The following is a 16,673-nucleotide window of genomic DNA, read 5'->3' as shown; positions in this document are numbered from 1 at the left end:
AAGAGCTCAGTGAATTCAAGTGTGGTACTGTCATAGGATGCCACCTTTGCAATAAGTCACTTCGTGAAATGTCTTCCCTGCTAGATATCCCATGGTCAACTGTAAGTGGTATTATTGAAAAGTGGAAGCATTTAGAAACAACAGCAACTCAGCCACGAAGTCCCACAGCGGGGTCACCGAGTGCTGAGGCGCATAGTGCGTAAAAGTCTCCAACGCTCTGTTGACTCAGTAACTGCAGAGTTCCAAACTTCCTCTGGCATTAACATCAGCACAAAAACTGTGTGCCGGGAGCGTCATGGAATGGGTTTCCATGGCCAAGCAGCTGCATGCAAGCCTTACATCACCAAGCACAATGCCAAGCGCCGGATGGAGTGGTGTAAAGCACGCTGCCACTGGACTCTGGAGCAGTGGAAACGGGTTCTGTGGAGGGATGAATCACGCTTCTCTGTCTGGCAGTCTGATGGACGAGTCTGGGTTTGGAGGATGCCAGGAGAACGTTACCTGCCTGACTGCATTGTGCCAACTGTAAAGATGGTGGAGGAGGGGTAATGGTATGGGGTTGTTTTTCAGGGGTTGGGCTAGGCCCCTTAGTTCCAGTGAAGGGAAATCTTAATGCTTCTGCATACCAAGACATTTTGGACAATTCTATGCTTCCAACTTTGTGGGAACAGTTTGGGGAGGGTCTTTTTCTGTTCCAGAATGACTGTGCCCCAGTGCACAAAGCAAGGTCCATTAAGACATGGTTGGGTGAGTTTGGTGTGAAGAACTTGACTGGCCCGCACAGAGCCCTGACCTCAACCCCATTGAACACCTCTGGGATGAACTAGAACGGCGATTGTGAGCCAGGTCTTCTCGTCCAACATCAGTGGCTGACCTCACAAATGCTCTTCTGGATGAATGGTTAAAAATTCCCACAGACACACTCCAAAATATTGTGGAAAGCCTTCCCAGAAGAGTGGAAGCTGTTATAGCCGCAAAGGGGGAACCAACTCCTTATTAATGCCTATGGATTTAAAATGAGATGTCATAAAAGCTCCTGTAGGTGTATGGCCAGGTGTCCCAGTACTTTTGTACATTGTGTGTGTGTGTGTGTGTGTCGGTTAAAAAAAAACAGAATACATAGCAGTAAAAGCTTGTTTGGTGCGTGGCACATTCATCAGCTGCTAATGTGGTTCAACAAAGAACACACAGTACATGTTGCCCAGCGTCACGCCCTTAATGTCGGTGGACAGCAACCAATGAGAGGAGAAAACATCTGAACTATTACAACCAATGGGGTAGGTAGTTACGATGCACAGCAAGCAATGGAGGGGTAGGAAACATTACAGCCAATGGGGTAAGGGACTGGGGCTTGTTTTGAAAAAGCATTTAAAGGACCAAGGCACTGTTGAAATAGCCTACATTTAGAATATAACAAGGTAACGTCAAACGGGTCATTTATGTATATCATGAGCTTTATTGACAGCTGATGATTGCTTATGGCACGAAACAGGCTTGTACTGTCTCGTAAAGAATTTACTTGACTCACTGGATTATAAATATAAATGTATATATAATAATATTATTATATATTAAATATGTATGTATACACCCTGAGAGCAGGATAAGCAGTTTGGATAATGGATGGATGGATAATAATAATAATAATAATAAAATAAAACCAGGTACAAATCACAGAATGGCAAACTGACCCACCTGTTCTACACTGACGACCTCAAGACGTTTACCAAGGATGACAATCAGCAGAAGGGTCTACTCACCATCGTCAAGACCTTCAGCGATGACATCAAGATGGAATTCGGAATCGACAAGTGTGCCAAAGCCACTTTAAAGAAAGGAGGACTTCCCAAGACTGCAGACTTAGTTAGACCTTGACATGGACACTGTAATCAAAGAGCTAGGCCAAGATAGCACATACTACAAGTACCTAGAAGTGAACGAAGGAGATGGTATACAGCACTCCACCATGAAGGACAAGAAAGATGCTGACCATGGAGAAGATGCACCACCCGAAAGCAGATGTTGACAGGCTGTACCTACCAAGAGCTTCAGGAGGACGAGGCCTAGTCCAACTCGAACTGACCTTCAAGACTACCACTATCGGGCTGGATGCATACCTAACAAAAACAGATGACCCATGTAGTATTCCTCACTTACAGTTGATACGACAGGCTATGACATATGACGTACAGTTGATACGACAGGATATGACATATGATGTATGGAAGTACTGGAGGTCAGAGATGTCATGAGGATGCCCCGACGGAGTTCATTAAAGACAAACAGTTTGAGTAAACTGCCTTATTCATTATACCGTATCAATGAATACGACATGGTGCCAGAGTAGTTGATCGAACTCACGTCAAAGAGAGAGAAGATGGATTCCCACGGCGTTCCGAGCCCTAGGGTGGGCTGGGATTCGACGAACCTGCCGGACGCATGGAGAAAGTTGCGACAGCATGTTGAGCTAATGTTCTCAGGCCCACTACGTTTGCAAACGAAGAAGCAAAGAGCAGTTATCTTCTACTATGGGTGGGAGAAAAAGGACGCGATGTCTTCAACTAATGGACACTGACAGCTGCTGAAGCTCAGTTACTGAAAGCGTATTATGATGGATGTGAGGAATACGTGATTCCTAAAGCTAACCCGATTTTTGCTAGGTACAAGTTTCATGAAAAGATGCAGAATGTGGGAGAGTCCTTTGAGAATTTTGTAACAGAGCTAAAGTTACTCGTTAAAGACTGTAACTATGGTAACAATGATGACATGGTCCGGGATAGGATTGTTTTTGCAACCAGCTCACCAAGCGTGCATGAGAAACTGCTTACCCACAGACCAGATTTGACCTTAGAGAAAGCCATCGAACTCGCTAGATCGCACGAGCTAGCACAGGAACAGATTAGAACGATGGCTGGCAGCCGCGCCAGTAGCGATGCGGCTGTATATGCTGTAAATAAGAAGCCCAACAGGAATGAAACAGTTAGCCACAGACAGGGGCGATATGTCAAAGGAAATGATGACCACAAACAATACAGAAATGAGAAGTGTGGATATTGTGCATGGGAACACAATGACGATGAGGTCTGTCCAGCAAAAGGGAAACAGTGCAGTAAGTGTAAGAAATTTAATCACTTTGCTAAAGCTTGCAAGACGGGACCACAACGACAAAGATACACAGGAAAAGTGCATGGCATAGTAGAAGATGACAATGTGATCGAGGATGAATTCTTCAGAGAGACAGTTACTAAGAATCCCAGTGATAATGACAAAAGGCAAGCATTTGTTGAACTGGAGTTGGGATCACAAAGGCACAAACTGAAGTTTAAACTGGACACAGGTGCTGATGTAAACACAATACCGAGAGACATTTATGACAGGGACTTTAGAGATGTAGATCTAAGACCAGCAGAAACAAAACTCAGTGCATATGGTGGTCAAGCACTGCATGTGACAGGGATGTGTGACCTAGAATGCAAGTACAAAGGCACTTACTGTCATGCGAGAGTTTTACATAGTCAGTACACAGGGCCCACCTGGCCTAGGCCTGCAAGCCTGCCTAGACACGGGTTTAGTCAAACTGGTGCTATCTGTCGATGCTGCACAAAATGAATGCACTAACATTATGGCTGAGTACTCTGATGGGTTTAAGGGCATTGGACAGTTCCTAGGAGAATGCACAATCCACCTGAAACCGGATGCAGTACCAGTGGTGTACCCTCCACGACGGATTCCACTCAAGCTCCGCAACCGTTTGAAAGAAGAGCTGGATGAGATGGAAAGAGCTGGAGTCATCCAGAAGGTAACAGAACCTACAGAATGGGTAAATACACTGGTGGTTGTTGAAAAACCCAGCACGGGCAGACTGAGAATATGCCTTGACCCCAAAGACCTGAATCAGGCAATACAAAGACCACATTACCCAATGCCTACATTAGATGACATCACGCCAAAGCTGGCTGGAGCACAATATTTCAGTGTGCTTGATGCACGGTCAGGCTACTGGGCGATCAGACTAACAGAAGAGTCTTCAATGTTGACAACCTTTAACACTGTGGTTGGCCGTTACAGGTTTCTCCGCCTTCCTTTTGGTCATTTCAGCACAGGATGAGTTCCAGAGGAGGATCAATGAGACCTACGAAGGCCTCAGTGGCGTTGCAGCCATCGTTGACGACATTCTGGTGTATGGCAGCACAAAAGAGGAGCAAGACGCAAACTTACGGGCCATGCTGCAGAGAACGAAGGAAAGAGGGGTAAAGTTAAACCCTATATAAATGTGTTATCTGTGTGCCAGAGGTCAAATACTTCGGGCACAAGCTGAGTTGTGAAGGCATCAAACCAGACCCAGGCAAGGTGGAAGCTATCAGAGATATGGAGCGACCTCAGAACAAGGCAGAGCTTGAGACAATACTGGGGATGACCAACTACCTGGCCAGATTCTCACCCAGATTGTCAGGTAAATGCACCACTACGTAAACTACTGAAGGAAAGCAGTGATTTTGTATGGGATGCAACACGCGACAAGGCATTCCAGAACATGAAAGATCTCATTGTACAGGAACCAGGTCCAGTCCTCACGTACTTTGATCCAGAAAAGGAACTGACACTACAAGTTGATGCATCCAAGAGTGGCCTCGGAGCAGTGCTCCTACAGGAAGGTAGGCCAGTTGCATACGCCTCAAAGTCACTAAATCAGTCTGAAGAAAACTACGCTCAAATTGAGAAGGAGCTCTACGCGGTCCTCTTTGGGTGTAAGCGCTTTCACTAATACGTGTATGGTCGCCACGTAGTCATCGAGTCTGACCACAAGCCTCTCGAATCAATACTGAGGAAACCCCTCACAGCAGCACCAGTCAGACTTCAACGCATGATACTGCAACTGCAAAGATATGACATCACTATCATGCACTGCCCCGGAAAAGACATTCCAGTCGCAGACATGTTGTCCAGGAAGTCAATTGTCACCGACAAGACCAATCTGAGTGAAGGCATGGATGCCCAAGTACACATGCTCATGAGTAACCTACCTTTGAGTGACAGCAAGCTTATGGAAATCCAGGCAGCTACATCCCGAGACGTGCAGCTCACTGTGTTGAAACAGGTAATTTGGGCCGCTGGCCTGACTCAAGAAAGAAGTGTCCACCCAGTGTTGCTGAATATTAGAATCACTGGGACGAGACCACAGAAATCAATGGTGTGTTGTTCAAAGGTGAGAAAATCGTCGTTCTGCACACACTACGAGAAGAAATGCTAAGATGCATACACACAGGACACATGGGAGTGGAAAAGAGTAAACAAAGGGCTAGAGACATTCTATTTTGGCCTGGCATGAATGCACAGATAGTATATGTAGTGGAGAGATGTCCCATATGCATAGTGTGCTGCAGCTCAAACACGAAAGAACCAATGATCTCACATTCTATTCCTGAGAGGCCATGGCAGGTTGTAGGCACGGACTTGTTCACTTCTGAAGGGCAAGACTACATGGTAGTTGTAGATTACTACAGTAGATACTTTGAGATCGAAAGACTACGTCAAACTACTTCGTCTGTAGTCATCCACAAAATGAAGGCCATATTTGCTAGACAAGGAATACCTGAGAGAGTTATCAGTGTTAATGGTCCTTGTTACAGCTCCAGGGAGTTCAAGAGCTTTGCAGAAGCATGGGAGTTTAATCACATCACTTCTAGCCCCCATTATGCACAGAGTAACGGCCTTGCAGAGAGAACCGTCCAGACAGCCAAGATGATACTGGACAAAGCCAGAGCAGAAAGAAAGGATCCATACCTCAGCTTGCTGGAGTACCGCAACACTCCAGTCGACGGCCTGAAGTCACCAGCCCAGCTGCTAATGAGTCGACGACTGAGGTCAGTACTTCCCACCACAGGTGAACAACTCCAGCCATAAGTTGTCTGTCAAAAGGCTGTGCATGCCAGGAGAGAACAGTGTCAGCACAGACAGAAGCAATACTATGACCTCAGTGCAAGACCACTGTCAACACTAAAGTGTGGTGACACAGTCCACATCCAACAGCCAACCGGACGTTGGAAACCTGCCACTGTGACAGAGCCTGCAGACACACCTGCAGAGATCCTACAACGTCCACACTGATGAGGGTCAAGCCTATCGTCGCAATTGTTGTCACCTGCTACAGCCAAAGGACAACACTACACACACAAGCTGTGAAGTACAGCCAGAACCAAATGATGGTACAGAACAAGGGACGTCCACACCGGTCACTACATCTTCATACACGTACACTACCAGGTTTGGACGTGCAGTTAACCCAAGAAAGGTCCTTGACCTGTAAATGTAAAGGGTGTAGGTGGATCACTGCCCTATGGACATTTGTCCAAAAAAAATAATAAAAATAAATAATAATCATGTGTTGAACCTTACATTTTCTGAATTGCACTCAACATGCCAAATGCAAGAGTTAAAGTTTACTATTACCTGCTTATCATGCTTATGTTGTATTTTGAATTGCATGGACCATACTGAATGCAAGATATGAATATGATACTTACTCTTTATCCTACCTACTTATCTAAAGGGTATACCTCGTTCGAGTGTTCCGTTTATCATATGCTAAAAAACAAAAAGAATAGAATGGTTATGTTTTCACTGTTGCCTTGTGTAGCCGGGTGGTAAATCTGTTAAATATGTTAAATGATTTTCCACTTAAATTTAGTATAGTTTAACTGTTAATATATATTAGTCCATGGGCCAGAGCCCAAAATTTCCTATTTCGGTACACTCAAGGTGGCAAAACTTACTTATAATTTTTGAAAGGATCCATGTCTGTAGATGATATTTTGGTATGATAACCATTCCTGAGTGGCAGCTGTATCACAGTTATCAGCTCATGAAGTTAACCACCCCCTAAAGTAAATTGCATTTTAGACGCTGGTGCATATCCTGGTTTAGCCTCATGGTCAGGACATTTTTCAATGTTCTATAATATTGTCTTTGGTATCATTTTAAAGGGGACCTTCTTAGCTTTCATTCAAGCCCTGTTGTGGATATTTCTCACAAATATAGAGGTCACTTGAGCTCTTCAACCCGTCAATAACACACATCTTTCTGCAATGTTCGCCTAAACTATATACTTTCTTTTAGCCCTGTGGCATCTAGGAATATCAGGGACACAAAACACAAAAACTGGAATACTCACAGGACTGTAAAGATTCAGGAAATGTATAATATACCCATACTATTTCATTGTGTGAGGTGATTGTGAACCTTAAATTAGAAGGGCATTATTACTAAGAAACTAACTAGACCAAAGCCAGTTAGTCCATGGGTCAGACCAGATATCGACATCACCCAAGGTGACACAACTTCACTGGTGCCATTTTATTTGGTACACTAACAGAAGTAAAATAATACATGATAACCTTTCCAAATGAGCAGCTATTTCATTTTTCTTTCAGGAAACCTGTTTCTGTGCCTCTCACGATTGTGTATTTGCCCAGATTTTTACAAATATAGCATTTCAACACCCCTGGTACTGATTAGCCTAGCTTAAACTCTGGGACAGTTCTTAGTTGGCCAACAACCAAGGATAACCAGTACTGTGTACTTCCATTCATTGTGCTAAGCTAGGCTAACGTGCAGCCAGATAGCTTTCTACTAAACACATATAGAGGAAACTGGTATCTATCTTCTTGTCTCACTCTGGAGAAGATTGTAAGCTAATTTCCCATAATGTTAGCATGTTCTTTTAATGTATATGTTAATATGATTAGTTAAAGTGGCTACGAGGAACTTTCATCTTGTGTTGATTTTAGCGGCCTCATGTGGACAAAATACAGCTGTTGCATAGCAACTAGGTAATGTATCTATTTGTGGCTATGTAAGATAAATAATGGTAATATGACGTTGGTGAAGCAAAGTAAACTTTGTTTTAGTAGTGTTCATACACCTAAGTTACATGTATTTGTTTGTATGTGGCAGGTGAAAACTGACTGAATATGGCCACTGGTGAACAAGCAAGTTTTTACCCAATACCAAAGCGCCCACGGGTGGAGTGCATTATCCACTGTTCTGATGATACAGATAAGCTGGTTTCACTACAAAGTGTCGACTCATGGAGAACTCTGCTCAGGGCAGCTCAGATACGAAATCATGCACCAGTTTTGAAACTGGCAAAATACATTCCTGAGGGACAGATTCCAGCAATCTACTACCACAGAAAGTGTCGCAGTATCTTCACTATGAAGCAAATTCTTGATGGCCTCCTTGCAAAAGAAAAGAAAAGTTGTGTCTCTGCTGAAGAGAAACAATCTAAGAGAGTAGCTCGACATGCTCCAAGTACATCTAGGACTTATGATGCAGAGTGCATATTTTGTCAGAAAAACAGCAAATATTCCAAGAGAGAGAATACGAGAGAAGTACTGGTGCAGTGTCGAGAACTGCGAGCTGATGCAAAGATCAGGAGTGCAGCCACAAAGAAAAGGGACAGCAGAATCCTTGCCATTGTGAGTAGAGACCTTGTAGCAGCTGAAGGGCACTACCACAGGTCATGCTATAGACTTTACACCAAAGAAGAGGTTTCCAAAGGAGAGGTTGCCAGCAATGAAGATGATGATGCTGCAGCCCAGTATGAAGCTGCTGTGAATAAGGCATACAATGAGCTGTTCCTCTTCATCAGGATGGAGCTTTTTGGCAATCCTCAAGTGATGACAATGACTGATCTCTCTTCTAGACTGGTAGCTTCAATGAACTCCCAAGGCATTGCCCAAGTCAAGGAATCAACCAAGAAGCACATAAGGCGAAACCTGGAGAGTGAGTTTGCTGGAGCCTTGCAGATATTCCCTGATGAGAAAGGAAAATTCCTCCTCTATCCCGATAACTTGTCCATGAGGGAACTTGCCAAAGAAAATCAGTCTCTCAAAAGGGAGCTGCAGACCCTGAAAAGTGTCAGTGCACAAGATGTTATAGCCAAAGCAGCCATCAAATTGAGAGCAGACATTAAAAGTCAAGATGTTCCTCAAACCTGGCCGCCTGAAGTCAAACCAGAAGCAGAATGTCCTACCATTCCAGAGTCGCTCATTATCTTCCTGTACTCTCTACTCACAGGCTCAAATGATCCTGATCATGCATCCCAGAGAGTGCAGTGCCTTCTGCAGTCATTTGGCCATGACATAGTATATGCAGTGACATGTGGAAATACCAAGCCTTCCAAGCACATTGTTCTGCCATTCAGTGTCAAATCGTTGACAGGAAATGTAGAGTTGATAAACATCCTCAACCGACTTGGTCACAGTGTGTCCTATTCACAGATGGAAGAGATCAACACTGCCCTGTGTCTCCAGAAACTCTCATCATCAGGGAGTGGCATTGCCCTTCCAGCTAACATCCATCCTGGCATATTCACAACTTTAGCCTGGGACAATATCGACCGTCTTGAAGAAACTGTCAGTGGTGAGGGAACATCTCACAGAGTCAATGGGATTGCTGTGCAAGCAAAGCCAGTCAACCCACTTCCTGTCCAACCCATGCCCACTGTTCCCAAAACAAAGAAGAGAAGCATTGATGGACCCCCACCAATGTTACCAACTTACAATGCTGGACAACGGGTAGGGCCACCACAAAGCAAAAAGTCAGATGCCGATACTGCAGCCAATACTAAGCTTGCCAGAGAGAAAAACCTTCTTTGGGTCCTAGCACGCATGTCACAACAAGAAGAACAGTCAGTCAGCAGCTGGACAGGCTTCAACATCCTGACTCGAGGAGAGATGACGGTCATCCCCGACAATATAGGCTATCTGCCTACCATCAATGCTCCAGCGACACAAATGTCTATTGTCAACGAGGTGCTTAACCAGTCACTGAGCATCATGCAGTGCTTAGGCCTGAGGAAGATTGTCTGTGTCTTTGACCAAGCCCTGTATGCGAAGGCTGTCGAGATCACATGGAAACACCATGACAAGTTCCATGATATCATCGTTAGGCTTGGGGTATTCCACACCATCTGCACACTGCTGGCAATAATAGGAAAGCGTTTCCAAGATGCTGGACTCAAAGACCTCTGCATTGAGTCTGGCATGATTGCAGAAGGCTCAATTGCTGGTGTTATGGATGGCCGCAAGTACAACAGGGCAGTGCGACTACACAAGCTCCTGTATGAGGCTCTCATGCGACTGACCTTGAATGGTTTCCTGTCCTGGTTGGAAGAAACTCACAGGAATGACATGGTTCACCTGAATGAGACACTGAAGACCATTGACAGCCTTGGGAAAGAAGTCTCACAACATGCTTTGAAGGAGGTCCTCGAGAACAGCTCTTGTACACGCATCATGGATCTATTTGAAGTCTACCGTGAGTTCCTTAGAGGTGGAAATGGCAGCCTCTCGAACTTCTGGATGTCCTATTTGGACATGGTTGAAATCTTGTTGGGGCTCATCCGAGCATCCAGAGAGGGAGACTGGATGCTACACTTGGCTAGCATTCGAGCAATGATCCCATGGTGCTTTGCTTATGACAGGATGAATTATGCACGCTACCTCCCCTACTACTACGCCCAGATGTCTGAGCTGCCCATCACACACCCAGATGTGTACACAGAATTCATGGAAGGAGGCTTCTCAGTCCAACTGGGCTCCACCAATCCCTTTGGCCGAATCCCTGTTGACCAAGCTATAGAAGAAACGGTGAACAAAGACACCCAAACAGCTGGAGGGACAAAGGGATTCAGCTTGAAGCCAGGAGCTGTGACCAAATATTATCTCACAGCTGAGTATAGAAGCATGTACCTCAGACAGCTGAGAGACCTGACAGGTCAAGGCAGGTGCAAATGGTCTCATCCAGATCTACAGAGTCCAAGGATCAAGAGAGATGAAGCAGATGTCCAGTCTCTCATGGACCTTATGGAGAATAACTGGCTCAATCCTATGTCCCCTGATGAGATTGATTTGGTTAGCCTCTCCACTGGCAACATGGCTCCACCTGATGTGACCATAGATCTCTTGAGAGCTCTTGAGAAAGGAGAAGAGGCCTACCAAGCATTCCAGCAAACAAGGTTAGATGCAGACCCACCACATGTGAAATTCCACGACAAGATGACCAAGCAAAGTCTGAAAACATTCTCCAATGTCAGCACAAAACAAGCTCATGGAAAGAAAGCACAGGATGTGGTTCTGAAGGCAGATAGAAACCTTTTCAGTCACATGATCCTGGTGGCTGAAAGCAGGAAGGTGAATCTGAAGGATGTCCTTGCCTACCCATTGGGCCCACTACCATGGGCACTGGCAAATGCTGATGGGTCCTTACGAAAAACAAACAAGGCTGCACTTGCCAGAGAGCTTGAAAAGAATGTATCTCCTGCAGAAGACATCCCAATCCCATCTACTTCCATCATTGATGGGATGAGCCTGGTCCAAAAAATGAATGGCAACAACAAAACCTTTGCACAGGTGGCAGAGTCAGCCTTGACCCAGGTCCTCCATGAGGGAGTACAGAGTGGGAGGATTGATGTTGTTTTTGATGTCTATCACCAGACTTCGATCAAAGATGCTGAACGACTGAACCGGGGTGGAGACATCACTCTCCAGTACAAGAATCTTGCAGGGGGACACCACGTCCAGCAGTGGAGAAAATTTCTGTGCAGTTCCTCCAACAAGACCAGTCTCATCAAGTTTCTGGTGGAAGAGTGGAAACTCCCACGATACAGAGCTATGCTGCATGGCAAGGTGTTGTACATGACCTGTGAGGAAACCTGCTACAAGTTGACAGAAGATGGGTGTGAGGAAGCAGCAGAACTGCACTCCACACATGAAGAAGCTGACACCCGTCTGCTCCTGCATGCATTGCATGCAGCAAATGCGGGCTCAAAGTCAGTTATCATCACAGCTGAGGACACTGATGTCATGGTGCTTTGTCTTGGCTTCCAGAAGGACATCACCTGTCCCATCTACCAGAAGTGTGGGACTCAGAACCGCACACGGTTTGTCGACATCACCAAACTGGCAAGTTCACTTGGAGACAGCATCTGTGACAGCCTAATTGGCTTACGTGCCTTCACAGGCTGCGACACTGTCAGTGCATTCGCTGGTCGAGGGAAGCTGAATGCCCTGAAGATAGTGAGAAAGCACACTTCCTGCCAAGAGACTTTTAGTCAACTGGGACAGACATGGAATGTGAGTGATGAGCTGTTCCAGAAAATTGAGCAGTTCACCTGTCGGATGTATGTTGCTAATAGCAGCACTGCTGAGGTGAACAAACTGCGTTACCAGCTCTTCTGCACCAAAAGGGGAGAGGTTGAGTCCAGCCAGCTGCCACCATGTAGAGACTGTCTCTTTATGCATGTTCAACGAGCCAACTATCAGGCAGCAATATGGAAGTGCTGTCTGCAGGCTAACCCTGTGGTGCCAAGCCCTACTGAGTATGGATGGACAGACGATGAAGGCAAGCTGGCCATTTACTGGATGCGCTCCCCACCTGCACCAGATGTGGTCTTGGAAATGCTAACATGCAAGTGTGTGCATTCATGCAAAATGCCAAGCTGCATGTGCCTGTCAAATGGACTTCCATGCACAGACATGTGCAGGTTACAGACCTGCAGTAACCAAAAACAGCAGGATGGTCCAGAACTGGACTTTGAACTTGGGGAGTCAGATGATGAGAGAAACGAGCAGTTTGATGAATGACAGTGTGATGATTCTGATGGTATTACTGTGGTAGTAGTCTATTGATGCACAGGATGTTGATTCTGGACTTGGTTACCCAGAGCTTGATAACAATAATGTAACCATATTCACATATACCCATTACCCTACCCATTACCATTACATATACCCACTAATGATATGGGATTACATGTATCATTGACTAAGTATATGTAAATGTCAATGTTGTTTAAAATATTAAAATAGTTCATTACCTCACTATGGTATTCCTTTTTATCATGTATTTTGATTGTGTATTTAAACAAATGTATAGAGACCAGTTTGTGACCTAACTGGCTTTGGTCTAGTTCTCATTTAAGGCTCACAATCACCTCACACAATGAAATAGTATGGGTATATTATACATTTTCTTAATCTTTACAGTCCTGTGAGTATTCCAGTTTTTGTGTTTTGTGTCCCTGATATTCCTAGATGCCACAGGGCTAAAAGAAAGTATATAGTTTAGGCGAAAATTGCAGAAAGATGTGTGTTATTGACGGGTTGAAGAGCTCAAGTGACCTCTATATTTGTGAGAAATATCCACAACAGGGCTTGAATGAAAGCTAAGAAGGTCCCCTTTAAAATGATACCAAAGACAATATTATAGAACATTGAAAAATGTCCTGACCATGAGGCTAAACCAGGATATGCACCAGCGTCTAAAATGCAATTTAGTTTAGCGGGTGGTTAACTTCATGAGCTTTTAACTGTGATACAGCTGCCACTCAGGAATGGTTATCATACCAAAATATCTACAGACATGGATCCTTTCAAAAATTATAAGTAAGTTTTGCCACCTTGAGTGTACCGAAATATCGTCTGGCCCATGGACTATATGTAATTGTTACACTGTCAAGCCATGTAAAATGTAATTTGATGTATTTAAATTGTGAAGCAGATTGTGAGTGTATTTTTATAGTTTTGGTTGTCATTGCATGTTTTGACCAGTAAGTGGCAGTGTTGCGGACTTTTATTGTAACTCCGTGCAAGTTATCCAAGTGCATCTTGGGTACTCTTTCTGCAAGTTATCCAAGTGCATCTTGGGTATTCTTTCTTTTTTCTTGTGTGAACCAACTGGAGACTGCGGTGTGACGGTGCTCTGACTCCGTAGTAAGTTGGGGTAAATATCTTGTGAAATATACCTGTAACATTATTCCAAACAATATTGTATGTTGTGGAGTTAGAAAACAACGAGACAGGAGACGTGAGAGTAGACGTAGTCGAGGTATTTTACTAACTCCAACTTAGCATGTCATACATTCGACAACGATACTGAACTGTGAACCGGAAGCGGAAGTGCATTATCTGACCCCTCGCCTCTTCCCTTAAAGGTACACCGTCCTCTTAGGTGAATGTCTCTCGTTATATAGATGTGGGTCACCACAGTGTCGGTAATTTGACACGATGGTTTGATTTAGACGCTACTGGAGTTGATGTTCGGTGATTTTGGGCGCGAGCCGTCGACCACTGTTCGTCATTGCAGGCATGACAAGGTAATGTTGGCGTGCATAAAGCCACACCATGCCATTGTATTTGGGTAGTAAGGGAAATGTGAAGGTTTTATATGCATTTTAATTCTGTTTAAAGGTAACTGACAGAGTGAGAAGTTGCGCAATCTTCAAGAAGTTCCACATGTCTTTGTTAAACCCTGTTTAACATACATAGTCCACTGTCGTATTTTGCACCGTATTTTGTATTTTGTATTTATTATTTTCCTTTTAAAATCTTTTCTGTTAAACTTGCCACATCTGTGAACATTTAACAAACCCTGAAACCGACAAACTTGGACAAAAAACTCACAGGAAACTTTCTCTGTTTGCGTTGGAATCTATCGGAGTCGCTCTTAGAACCGAGTAGGCCATTTCGGTCACTTTCTAAACACACTCTAAACTAAAAATGGCTAAAGCTAACGCGAAGCTAAAGGCTCTCCACATGCACGACTACTGCGGTCAAGAGAACATGGAGACAAACGCCAAAGATACAAAAACACCCTTACACCTCCTGCTAAGCTGCCAGGTCCTCAGGAAAACACCCTTACATCTCCTGCTAAGCTGCCAGGTCCTCAGAAAAACACCCTTACACCTCCTGCTAAGCCGCCAGGTCCTCAGGAAAACACCCTTACACCTCCTGCTAAGCCGCCAGGTTCTCAGGAAAACACCCTTACACCTCCTGCTAAGCCGCCAGGTCCTCAGAAAAACACCCTTACACCTCCTGCTAAGCCGCCAGGTCCTCAGGAAAACACCCTTACACCTCCTGCTAAGCCACCAGGTCCTCAGAAAAACACCCTTACACCTCCTGCTAAGCCGCCAGGTCCTCAGAAAACACCCTTACACCTCCCGCTAAGCCGCCAGGTCCTCAGAAAACACCCTTACACCTCCCGCTAAGCCGCCAGGTCCTCAGAAAAACACCCTTACATCTCCTGCTAAGCTGCCAGGTCCTCAGAAAACACCCTTACACCTCCTGCTAAGCCGCCAGGTCCTCAGGAAAACACCCTTACACCTCCTGCTAAGCCGCCAGGTCCTCAGGAAAACACCCTTACACCTCCTGCTAAGCCGCCAGGTCCTCAGGAAAACACCCTTACATCTCCTGCTAAGCCGCCAGGTCCTCAGGAAACACCCTTACATCTCCTGCTAAGCCGCCAGGTCCTCAGAAAACACCCTTACACCTCCTGCTAAGCCGCCAGGTCCTCAGAAAAAACACCCTTACACCTCCTGCTAAGCCGCCAGGTCCTCAGGAAACACCATTACACCTCCTGCTAAGCCGCCAGGTCCTCAGAAAACACCCTTACATCTCCTGCTAAGCCGCCAGGTCCTCAGGAAAACACCCTTACATCTCCTGCTAAGCCGCCAGGTCCTCAAGAAACCACCCTTACATCTCCTGCTAAGCCGCCAGGTCCTCAGAAAACACCCTTACATCTCCTGCTAAGCCGCCAGGTCCTCAGGAAAACACCCTTACATCTCCTGCTAAGCCGCCAGGTCCTCAAGAAACCACCCTTACATCTCCTGTTAAGCCGCCAGGTCCTCAGAAAACACCCTTACATCTCCTGCTAAGCCGCCAGGTCCTCAGGAAAACACCCTTACATCTCCTGCTAAGCCGCCAGGTCCTCAGGAAAACACCCTTACACCTCCTGCTAAGCCTCCAGGTCCTCAGAAAAACACCCTTACACCTCCTGCTAAGCCGCCAGGTCCTCAGGAAAACACCCTTACACCTCCTGCTAAGCCGCCAGGTCCTCAGAAAAAACAAAAAGGAGACGAGGCCACAACTGCTGGAGCCCATGCCGAGGATACCTCGAATGCTGCTATCTTAGCTGCCATCGCTACTCTCCGCAACGTGATGGAGGATTTCAAGACGGAGTTGAAACAAAACACGCTGACCATTGCTAACATCGCAAAAGCGGTCGAGTTTAACTCGGCCGAAATCAAAGAGTGCGAGGATAAAAACAAAGAGTTGGATTAAGAAATAAAACAACTCCGTGTGAAGAACGCAGAGCTGGACAAGAGAGCTGCAGAGCTGGACAAGAGAGCTGCAGAGGTGGAAAAGAGAGCTACAGAGCTGGAAAAGAGAGCTGCAGAGGTGGAAAAGAGAGCTGCAGAGGTGGAAAAGAGAGCTACAGAGCTGGAAAAGAGAGCTGCAGAGGTGGAAAAGAGAGCTACAGAGCTGGAAAAGAGAGCTGCAGAGGTGGAAAAGAGAGCTGCAGAGGTGGAAAAGAGAGCTACAGAGCTGGAAAAGAGAGCTGCAGAGCTGGAAAAGAGAGCTGCAGAGCTGGACAAGAGAGCTGCAGAGGTGGAAAAGAGAGCTGCAGAGGTGGAAAAGAGAGCTACAGAGCTGGAAAAGAGAGCTGCAGAGGTGGAAAAGAGAGCTACAGAGCTGGAAAAGAGAGCTGCAGAGGTGGAAAAGAGAGCTACAGAGCTGGAAAAGAGAGCTGCAGAGGTGGAAAAGAGAGCTGCAGAGGTGGAAAAGAGAGCTGCAGAGGTGGAAAAGAGAGCTACAGAGCTGGAAAAGAGAGCT

This window comes from Lampris incognitus, chromosome 1 (genome assembly GCF_029633865.1).
Source record: "Lampris incognitus isolate fLamInc1 chromosome 1, fLamInc1.hap2, whole genome shotgun sequence".
Lineage (NCBI taxonomy): Eukaryota > Metazoa > Chordata > Actinopteri > Lampriformes > Lampridae > Lampris > Lampris incognitus.
Note: the sequence above shows the minus strand (reverse complement) of the source record.